The following is an 11,901-nucleotide window of genomic DNA, read 5'->3' as shown; positions in this document are numbered from 1 at the left end:
GACCACAATGTTTGCAATCTGCTATTCTCAGGCACAGGACTTTTATTTATAGAAGTTTATTGAGGCTGCGCTACCTCACAGAGGAGTGTTTAATATAGTGTCAGCTGAATGGATTACTCATCGTGTTACTGCTGTCAAGAAAAGATATGTCAGTGGGGTATACCATTTCAAACAAACCACCACCCAAAGCTGTCAGTGTGACATATTATACATCAGTAATAGATACCAATTTTCTCATCATTAAAAAAACAACTACAAGAGGTAGTATCCACCATTAACATGTCACTGATCCCCTACAGACACAACACATGACTAAAATATACACAGACTTGCAGAAGTTCGCAATCCAGTTTACAGACAAAGAAATATGAAGTCTTATGTCTTGAAGTCAAAATTCTTCATATGCATAAAAGAAATTATGGCAACATAAATCAGGAAGTGAAATTAACTGTTGCATTTATTGTAATACACTTGCAAGTACACCAAATGAACCAGAACCCAAAATTTACTGATTTGTTTTTTTGCACAACCCTAATATTTTGGTATTTTGTTGTTAAACATAAACTGAAGAGAAACGAAAAGTTCACACTTACTGCAAGCCAAAAAATACTTAGCAGAGAAGTTGAAGCCATGTTAGAATTCAGACTCTGTTTTCTGTAACTTTTTCTAAAGGGTAGAAATAAAGAACTTTGCCATTTAATAGACAAAATTAGATTCACGAAACCTACAAAACTAGAAAGCTTTTTTTTTACTTCTTAAATAATTTTATTGGAAATGTATCATCCATAGTGACTACAAACAGTGAACATCCCCATTAAAACAATTTATGTCACTCTGAGTAAGTTGCTTTTGTCCTCTCATATCAACAAGATGAGCAATGTTCACTGCAAATAATTTGGGATTGTCTTCTTCTTTGCTTTAGCTATTGCAAGTCTCTTTTTACTTAGCCACAGGTCAAAGGATTCTAACTCTGGAGTTCTTCAAGTCAGTTTAGCTATCATTTTGATAGCATATTACCCATGCTACTAATCTAAAAATAAAATTTTCCTCTCCCCCTTTCTCTTATTAAGACTATTGGTTTTGATTGTTATTGCAATTATTTCAGTGATCTAAACTAAGAAACAAAATCAAATTAAAGCTATTTGCTATAATTCAGGAACTTCTGATAAGTATGGGAGTCCATGTGTAAAATGTTCACATACACAGCACTTCTGTCCATTAGCACCATCCTAATAGCAACATGAGAGTAGCAGGAAGGACCATGTTACTCCATAAATTAACAGAAAGCACACTTCCACATAAGATGTGTGTGTAAAAAATTGGCACAGAGCACTAAACTGAAGATACAGATCATACTCCTAAGGAGACTTGTGTGAAAATAAGTGCCATAAAATCAAGGAGTGTATGCATGTATTTGTAGGGGTGATTACTTCTACATAATTTAAAAGAGTCCCATGTCACTCAACATTTAAAAGAGTCTACATGTCACAAGACATTGTGAGAACAGATCTGCCCCATTTCCCTTACCCAGAGGGTCTGCTTGGATCTCCAGAGGAACTCGTCGGCCACTGGTGAGCCAGGACAGAATTGGTTCTTGTAGGTTATCCGGGCTGTGTAACCGTTGTCTTGGTATTTTCTTTCCTGACGTTTCGCCAGCAGCTGTGGCAGGCATCTTCAGAGGAGTAACACTGAAGGACAGTGTCTCTCATTGTCAAGTGTGTAGGAAGAGTAATATATAGTCAGAAAGGGGTTGGGTTTGAGCTGAATCATTGTCCTGCAAAAAGTATCAAAGGTAATGTGATAATCATTGTCCTGTAAGTATCAAGATAATGTGCTAATGAGGGTGTGGTATGTTAATATGGAACCATTGTATCCTGAAGTGATCTGTTAATGTGTGAAATCCAAAGCTAATCTGCATGGCTGTTGTGGACTGTAGTCTTTGTTAGTCTGGAGGTTTTCAGGACAGGAAGCCAAGCCTTATTCATTCTTAAACTCTCTTCTTTTCTGTTAAAGTTGTGCTGATGTTTATGAATTTCAATGGCTTCTCTGTGCAATCTGACAAAATAATTAGTAGAATTGTCCAGTCTTTCAGTGTCTTGGAATAAGACCCTGTGTCACTTGACACTTGACACTGAGAGACACTGTCCTTCAGTGTTACTCCTCTGAAGATGCCTGCCACAGCTGCTGGCGAAACGTCAGGAAAGAAAATACCAAGACCACGGTTACACAGCCCGGATAACCGACAAGAACCAATGAACACTGACCGTGAAAGCCTTCGACAATATCCAGGACAGAATGTTGGACTAAATGGACCAGTGGTCTGATCCAGCAGGCTCTTCTTATGGTCTTAAGATACATGATCGTATCGTCCCAGTACTTTTAAAAACCAAACTGCAGCACAAGTTGTGTGGGGGAGGGAGCGTATTGGAACTGTGGTATGAGGAAAGAAAAAGGAGTTCAATCTCCACCCCTTACGTATTTTTTTACTAATCAAATCTGACTTCCCAACACATAGTTATTGATCCTTGAAGGAAACAAGACAACGCAAATAGTATACTGAATTTTACACTGTAGAGGACTAAGAGATGCTTGATTGTTGCCTTGGGAGCTCATAGTCCAGAATAATAGATGACCTTTGGGGCTCTAAGAAATTGCTAACTTTATGGTGCTGCTCCCAAGAGAGTTTACAGTCACTGTCCTCTAGTTTCCTGCTTCAGCTGATATCAGCCTTTTAAGAACAGAGCTTCTGAAGGCAATTCTTCCCAGTGGTGGTTCAGCTAAGATGAACTCTGAAATACTCAAGAGCCCAGATATCCCTGGGAATAAATTTTGTGATCACCTGTATGTTCTTCTCTCCTTAGAGGAGACATCAGTCAACATGCTAATATGCAGTTACATGGAAGAAATGTAGTCACCCGTCATCTATGCATGCTGTCACTAGAGACAGAAGGATCTTATTGGCTTGATTTATTGCATATGTGGAGATCTGATCTATTTAGGTAAGGTACAGATCTAATGTCTGAAAGTGACATCAGATGTGTTCAGATACCAAACAATACCGTAGTTTAACTAATTATGACTAGATCACAAAATCAGGATTTGGTTTGCAGACAATCATTCAAATCCTGGTTTGCCTTACAAAATGGTGGTGCCTTTGCATTTCTTGCAGAGAACTTTGCTGGTAAACCAGCTTGCAGGACAGCAAGGAAAGTGCTGGGAAACAAACCATATTAAGCCAGGATGTTCACATTCTTATGTCATGTGAAACCATAGTTTAGATTAACTGTGGTTAATAAACCACAGTTTATTATGATACAACCAACTAACTACAGTTAGCAGAGTGGATCATGTTCAGATGATCACACAGTGAAGATAACCATACTTGTGGTTTAATTAAACCAAAATCTTGCATGTCATCTGAATCAAGCCTATTATAATCTAATTACAAGCAGCTCAGGGAAAGAGAATTTCTATTGGGAAAATGCCATTTGTGGAGAAGAGTTCTCCCCCAGTGCCAGCACTAATTCAAATCAGGCCCCTCCATGTGTGTATTTTTGTAATAAATGAAAACATTGGGATACTGGTTTACAAATTTCCCACATAGCCTGTATTTATCCCTTTAAAGAGAGCTCTATGTTTAATAAAACCAATGGGATTCCTATTTGTAAAGGCAAAGGCAGCAATATTTCCCATGCAATTTAAATGACTACCACAGTGGCCTATTTGTTTAAGCAATGAAGTATTCTGCTTTTCTCCCCAAGTGAGACCCAAAGGAGTTTACCAAAACACCCAAATTCAATTTAAATGGACAGGTTAAACAAATGAAATTCAATTTAAAGAAAAAGAAAACAAAAACACCCAAAGATTAATCTTGAGCTGGTTCTGAATCATGGAGTGGCTCAAAAAAATGGCTGCCTGCGAGCTACAAGGCAAGGGTTGAGACCCTGTTCGCCTGTGCCAAAAGTCTTGTGCCTTTGGCCAGGAAAGAGACAGAAGTTTAGCCAGATGCTATGTATTATCTAGATTGCAACCTATGTGTTTTTGGAACCATTTGACTCAGGGATTTAGTAAAATAACTGAGGTTAAACACTGAATCATAACATATAAAATTCAGTTTGATTTGCCTGCAAAGACCAATGCAGTATTCTGGTTAAAGATTATAGATTCATTATTGACAACAAATACATTGTTGATCTAACATAATAGAGTTAAAGTAACGCTAACAGTATTCTTTAATCATTGCAAGTCACCCAAGCAATTCCCTGAATGAGAAGGGCAAAAGAAATATGATCAATCATTATTGACAGGAATAAAGGATGGGAGGGAGCCAGGCTTCCAGTAACCTTGCTTTCATCACAGAGGCCATTTTTCACAAGGCATAAGGCTGACAGTTTTCTGTGGTTAAAAGAAATGCATCTTTCAATGCTGAAGTCTGAAACATTAAATATCTCATTACCACCAACTGGGATCATCTTGTAAAACAGTACTGGGACAAGTACAAAGCAAGGTAAAAATAACAATCCTCATTTTTATAGCTGTTGGATACTATACCTGCTACACACTAAATTCTCAAATTTTATAAATACTACAGTTCCCCCACTCTACAGATGCTATAGTGAAAGGAGCTAGAATAGTACACACAGAAAACATTGGCCAATAGCTCAAAGAAGCTGTTATACGAATTGAATATTTTTAGACTTGGGGGGGGGGGAATCCAATATGCAAAACGTAGAAAAACTTAAGTGGGTGAATTTGGGATGTATAAGTTTATTTTACTCCAACAATGTGAACATATATTTAGGTCTCTATTGGTCCAATTAACTTAAAATGTAAGATTTTTTTGAAGGGTTAGATCCCGGCAGCTTTTTCAGTCAACCTCACCCAGTTCCCTTCATTACTACAGCCCCCATTCTACATGGCTTTTGTCCATGTAGATCCCATTATCAACCGTGTAGCCTTATTTGGTGGTCAAAGAGGACCCCCATTTCCTTTTTCACCAAGAGAGTAGATGGTTGGATCCAACCCAAAATCACTTATTGGTAGGGTTGCCAGGTTGCTTGGACTGGTGGGCAATCAGCCAGCTCAGGAGAGGGGACTGTGCATGCCCATCACTTCCAGTTTACACCCGGAAGTGCCACATGGCAGTGGGACACTTTACTACTCAAACCCCCCAAACGCTTGTGGTGCTTCCAGGTGTAAACCAGAAGTGACGTGATAGTGTTGTATGCTATCCCCCCCAGCTCCGCCCCAAAAACCTCCCACTGGAGGAGAGGGGGGACCTGGCAACGCTACTTATGGGTGGTTCCTATGATATGATCATGAAGAATTTACTCTATAAATGCTGCAGTAGCAATTTTTCTCTGACCTGACCATCTTCCTACCTGATCTTCTTAAGAGGCTCTGCTTCAGAGGCCCTGCCGTATGAAGCTAGATGGGTGGCAACTTGAGAAAGGACCTTATTGATTGTGGCACCAAAATTATGTTAACTCCTTCTACAGGGAGATTTGTCTATCTCCCTCTATCGTAGTCATCTGCCAGTGGTTGAAGACCTTTTTTGTTTGGTTTATCTTTCCCTCACTATTTGGATTTTTTAAAATATGGATTATTTTTATTCCACTTTTCTCCTGCAAAGCAAGACTCAAAGCAATCTTACGTAACAAACAGCAACAAAAAATGAACAACAATCTAAAAACCACAATACAACAAAACACAGAAACAGCAGCTGAGAGATGGGACTAAGCAGCTGGAGGAATTCGGCCCCCGATGGAAGAGTCTGGCAAGCAGCAGCACAAACAGCCACAGACAGCAGTTCGTTTTGAGGCCTGAGCAGCCGTTGGGGTGGGGTTAAGCAGGTAAAGAAACTCAGCCCCCTGATGGAACACTCTCCCCTGACAAGCAGCACTAACTCTTATCAGCCCTCTTCCTGTTTTGTGTGTTTCTATGCACTTATACATGGTTTCAAATATTTTATATGCATTTGTCCTTTAAACACTGTTTTAATGTCTGAAATGTTTTCGTGCCTGACATGTTTGCCACCTTGGGGACCGAGTCTGGTGGAAAGGTGGCATGGAAAAGTTTTAAATATTTAAATAAATTAAGGAATATTAGGAGCCAGAGGCGGTATGTATAGGGTTGCCAACTGCCAGGTAGTGGAGAAGAAAAAGGCACCTCTATACTAATACCAATTAGGTTAGGAAAACAGTACAGGGGCAACAGTCATGTACAAAAAAGTGCAATTTATATAAGCTACTAAAGTGAAAATATGTACAATATTGTACATGTTTTCACTTTAGTAGCTTATATAAATTGCACTTTTTTGTACATGACTGTTGCCCCTGTACTGTTTTCCTAACTGCCAGGTAGTAGCAGATCTCCTCCTAATACAACTGATCTCCAGCCAATAGAGATCAGATCACCTGAAGAAAAATGGCCGCTTTGGCAATTGAACTCTATGGCATTGAAGTCCCTCCACTCCCCAAACCCCGCCCTCCTCAGGCTCCACCCCAAAAATCTCCCGCTGGTGGCGAAGAGAGACCTGGAAACCCTAAATGTGTATATTAAACCCAGTCTACAATTACTCCGTTGGTTACTGATTACTGGGTTCAGTTCAAGATGCTGATTTATTTTACTTCATGTATACCTGACTTTTTTCCCCAATGGGGACCCAAAGCAGCTTACATTGTTCTCCTCTCCTCCATTTTATCCTCATAACAACCCTGCGAGGTGGGTTAGGCTGATTGTCTGTGACTAGCCCAAGGTCATCTGGTAAGTTTCCATGGCAAAGTGGGAACTCCAAGGTACTCACCATTACCCATGGGGTTGCAGTTTTTGATTGTGGGAAATTTTAGGCCATTTTACTGCACTATTACACGTATTATACTCTTTTGTTACATTGGAAAAAATTAAAATCTGCGTCCACTGCCTCCACACACTTGTTGTAAAATTACCAAGATAATATGGTGAAGCATTTTAGAAACACACAAGTCAATTTTTTGGGCGATAACTCTGTTTCAAAAAAAGCCTTGCAAGGTAATGAGATGTACACCAATTCAATAAAAATCCTTTACATTTGTAATGTTATACCATTATGGAGATACCACAGTTTCTGCTGTACAGGCTCGAATTTATTTCCATGTATCCTTTTCATCTCCAAGGTTTGCTGTGGCAAACTAGTAATATGGTCATTATTAGAGATGTTAGTGGTAGAGTATCCATGGGCTAAAAACAAATCTGTTACTTGTATGCTTCCATTTTTTCCATAACCTCTAGAAGGCCTCTTGGCCAGTGTCAACTCTAATCTTATCTTTCATTTTTGATGCAGTATATTAACCTCCCATTTCTTTGTTTTCAGCTGACAAGTGAATATAACACTGCTTCTGCGGCTGGCATTTCATTGTACTCCAATATACAACACTCACTTTAGATTCATTTCTCAGATCTGCAGCCCTCTTTCATTTCAGCATCAGTAGCATCATCACAGCCTGTAAGCACTTCTCAGCTGGAAAGTAGAAATATATTCCATCTTTTCAACAGTCTAAAGAAATATGTAATATATTTCACTTTTTTCATGGCCCAGTGGAATTGCACATGAATTCATTGAGTCTATCATCTCTATTCTTAATTTTTTTTTTTACACCATGGTGGAGATTATAGGAAGTTCCTAAGTTCCCTTGGCATGAGAGGCTGATAACAGTAATGAAATGTCAGCCTTTGATTAAATGAGCATGTCTGTGGACTGTAAGATTGCATTGCCATTAACACATTACTTCATGGTCCAACCATTAATATCAGATAGATGCACCTGGGAGTCTGTATGAACAAACACAGAAATGTGTGTTGAACTTCTCCTAAAATAAATACTTTGAGCAAGTCCTTCCTATTATTTGCATTTTGTCCTTCATCCAAGGACCTCAGGAGGAGGGTTCTCTTCACAATCTTCTTGTGAAGAGGAATCGGCTCAGATTCACCCTCTCTGCCGTATGATTGAATGGGGATTTGAACTGGAATCACTCTGGTCAAAATTTAACACTCTCCCCACTACCCTACATGGGCACTGTTGGTATATTATTTGCTTCCATCTTTCTGTTTCTTCATGTACTGCACACATGTTTTACTTTGCCTGTTATCTCAGCCACTTCCGTCTGAAGAACTTCCCACGCTGTGGCAATGTGTACTAAAACCAAGTGGCACAGTGTCATCATACGGCATGCTTCCTTCCCATCAGCAGCCATTTCTGGAGAGGGAAAACTTACTACATGTTGACATCCTGTTGTGTCTTGCTTGCACATGTGATGTGCCAGAGAGGTAGAAGTGGGCAATTATCACAGGCATAAGACCTGCATTTGTAGACAGGTCTTTGGGCTATCCAGAATTATTTTTTGGTACAAGCTGTTCTTCCTCATGTAGAATACTGTCCTAGTACTCACACATGTAATATAATTAATATGTCTCCCCATGACCTTACAAGTAGACCAATACATTTCTGCTATGTGCTTTAGATTTTTTAATCGTCAGTAAACCATTTGTTATCTTTGAGCATAACAAATGGTAGCAGAGAAGGACTGATAAATTCAATACACACAAAATTACCAAACATTCCAGGTGTAATATATATTAAAAACCTTACGTTCTTACTGTAACTCTCATTTCAACATGGCATTTGCATTCATCACAAATCCGTTACAATACCCCTGTCTGTGAGTAAATTAAGAGTATCCAAATGAAGAACAGAAAATGTGTGATAACAGGACATAATTCTTCCAAGGCATCAAGGTCTCAGAAATGTAATTCAGGGCTAAACATCATCTTGGATTCTCCTTCCTACCCCCTCCAAATGCTGTGAGTAGGTAATATAGCATACTTAAGTATTGTATGCAGAATACTGACATAATATGTGTATGATATAATTTAGTATGAAATATTGAATGATTATAAATTCCTCAATAACCATGACTGAAAATTAATTACATAGGCAGATGAGCTTCTTACTTTTCTAAGTCATTGCTCTGAAGATCAAAGGTGAGCAGGCAGATGGTACAAACTTTTTGTCCAATAATGTTAGACAACATGAATCAATATGTAGCATTTTGGATTATTAATTAGTTTTATCTCCTCATAGACTGAATAAATTTTAAAATAGTAACCATTTTTATTAAATCCTGTTTTTGCTTCTTAAACAAAAATTATTCCTTTTTCAGTTCAGTGTTTGTATTGTCTTCTCTGCAACCTCAATTATCAGTTCTCAGTAATAAGCCTTACATAAGAGGCCTAGCTTTTTATCCTTTTGTTCAAACATCACATTCATTATAATTTGATGCACAAACGCATTTTTATGCTATAATCCACATTTGCAACTTCTGCATGCAACCTGAACTTTTTAGCTATATGACCATTCCATTCTCTACACTTTCACCCTCTGTATAGCTTTTCCACTGTGAAGAATAGCAGCTTTATTTTCTATTAAATATACCTGCTTCTTCATTTCCCCTTGTGTAGCTAAAGGGTCACCTGTAATCTTATTTTTCTTCCTCAAACTACATCTATTTGATTAACTCATCTTAGTACCTACTGTTTGAATGGTTCTTCCAAGCAGATACAATGGGAGTAATTTGCATGGTGTGTCATTTGGTGTATCCAATGATAATGGCTAAAAAAAAAAAAAAAGCCTTTTCAAAATAGCTTAGGCACAGAGAGTTTTCTGACTCTCAGAATCATGTACATATAGAGTGGATGACACTGATATTTTGTCTAATCCAGTGTTATGAATATACATTTTTCTCTGTTTGTAACAATTCCTGATAATAAAGCAGAGCACATTATCTCCTGCGTAAGCATAGACATTCTACAGAGCTAATGCATTTATACATCAATCCATTCCTTTTGAATACAGTTGGAAAGTAACCATTTTGGATTGCTACCCATCACTTAACGTAAAAAAATATAACTATTACAGCCATAAGAGTCTGTAAATATATTTTGTCTCGTTGTACCCTTGAGAGGTGTCAACAGATCTTTTCAGCTTAGGGACAGAGCCTATTAAGCTATGCTGTTGTAGCTTCTGATTAGGGCTGTGCAAAAAAATCAGTAAATTTTGGGTTTAGGTTTATTGGACCCACTTTTTTTTGGGGGGGGGGACACCTGAAATAATCTGAATACCCATACTGGCAAATGGGTATTCCAGCTTTTTAAAGGAATTCCCCCCCAAAATTTGGGACCATTTTAGCCTATGGAGTTTTTTTCAAAGCTGCTGTGGGGCATTTTTAGAGATAATCTGTTTCCAAATTTTCAGGGTAGCTGCAAGTTACTCTCCTTGCATGAACCCCAAAAATTGGTAAAGTTTGGGACAGGGGCTCCAATTTTATGGGGCCCTGAAAGGGTCAGCCCCTTCTCCATAGAAAAGCATATGCTCTTAAAAAAATTTCCATAGATAAAAGCCTTGGGAAAGCCGAAGGCTGAATAAGCCGAATACCTATTCAGCTGATTCGGCAATTGGCTATTCAACTTAGGCTTTATTGTCTACTTCAATATTCGGCCCCAAATAAACTCAGAAAAAGCCAATCAACATAGAATTTTAGTGTTAGTAAACCCAATATGTACAGCTCTACTTCTGATCCTTTTTCACAGGTGTCAAAGCTGTCCATCTCTGCCTCACCACCAAGAAACAGGGGTGTGCATTTGGATATGCCAAACTGATAAAAGTGGCAATTTGAATGGAGCCAAAAAGCTGAAATTTGAAAAGCCAAAAAAATCATTCCTCCCCCCACCCCCAGCTTTTCCACTTTCTCACAGCCCATCTAAGGGCACAAGAGAAAGTTTTTGAAAAAAATTCAAAATAATTTAAAGCCCGTTCGCAAAGATGTTGATTGGACTTTAAATCTTAGCGCCCCCCCCTAAACTTACCTTAGCTGGTGCTCTGCTGGGCTTGCAGGTGGGTTCTGCTGAGCAGGCAAAGGTGGCCCCCCCACTTTTTGTTGGACTGTTCTGGAAGGAACGATCTCCTGCTGCCCTTTGGCTGGTTTCCAGGGCAACAGGAGGGTGGGGGAGAGGCATCTTGAAGGGACAAATAGGAGAGCTCACTGCAGCTTTCCTATTTGGCTAATGGCTGCAATGCATTTTGCATTGCATTTTTGCTAGGCTGCTGCAGTCCTAATGTGGATTGCAACAACCTATAGAGAGGGGAGGATGCAAGTGTGGCCAGAAAGGTAGAGTGGCCAATAGGATTTCAGGTTAGGGACAACACTTTTTTGCCCCATCTTCCATTGGAAACAATTGAAAACTCCATTTGATAAATAGGGCACCCCCTTTAAGGGCCCATAACATTGGACTCCCTGACCCAAACTTCACCACACATGGGGGTTCTTATAAGGAGAGTCACCTACAGCAATGCTGAAAATTTGGTTCCTCTACCTTGGGGCGCAGTCTTTATTTCCCCCAGAAATGTTCGCCATGCCAGATGTTCTTAACAAAAGTGCAATTCATGGCATTAATACCAGGGATTGGTTTACCACAGCCCAACTTGGACACAAGGAAATTATAAGGCTTAATTGGGTAGCCACATTTGAAGCAGCCAATAAGGAGGCTTGATTTTGCCATTTATATTGTGGCCACGCTGCCTCTGTGCAAGCTTTTCTGCTGGCTCCTGAGGAGAATGGATGTTGTTTTTTTCCTGTTTGTATATTGGCCTATTTTTTAAAATATATATATATAAATAATAAGGAGGTTTTGTCTATGACTGAGTGCCGTCAAGTGTAAGAGCTTTTTTGTTTGAAAGGAGGTACCTACTAACTGAAGATCTCCTGCTATTACAGCTGATCTCCAGCCAATAGAGATCAGTTCACCTGGAGAAAATGGTTGCTTTGGCAATTGGACTTTATGGCATTGAAGTCCCTCCTCTCCCCAAAC

This window comes from Euleptes europaea, chromosome 3 (assembly GCF_029931775.1).
Source record: "Euleptes europaea isolate rEulEur1 chromosome 3, rEulEur1.hap1, whole genome shotgun sequence".
NCBI classification, from domain to species: Eukaryota; Metazoa; Chordata; class Lepidosauria; order Squamata; family Sphaerodactylidae; genus Euleptes; species Euleptes europaea.
This window is presented reverse-complemented; position numbering follows the sequence as displayed.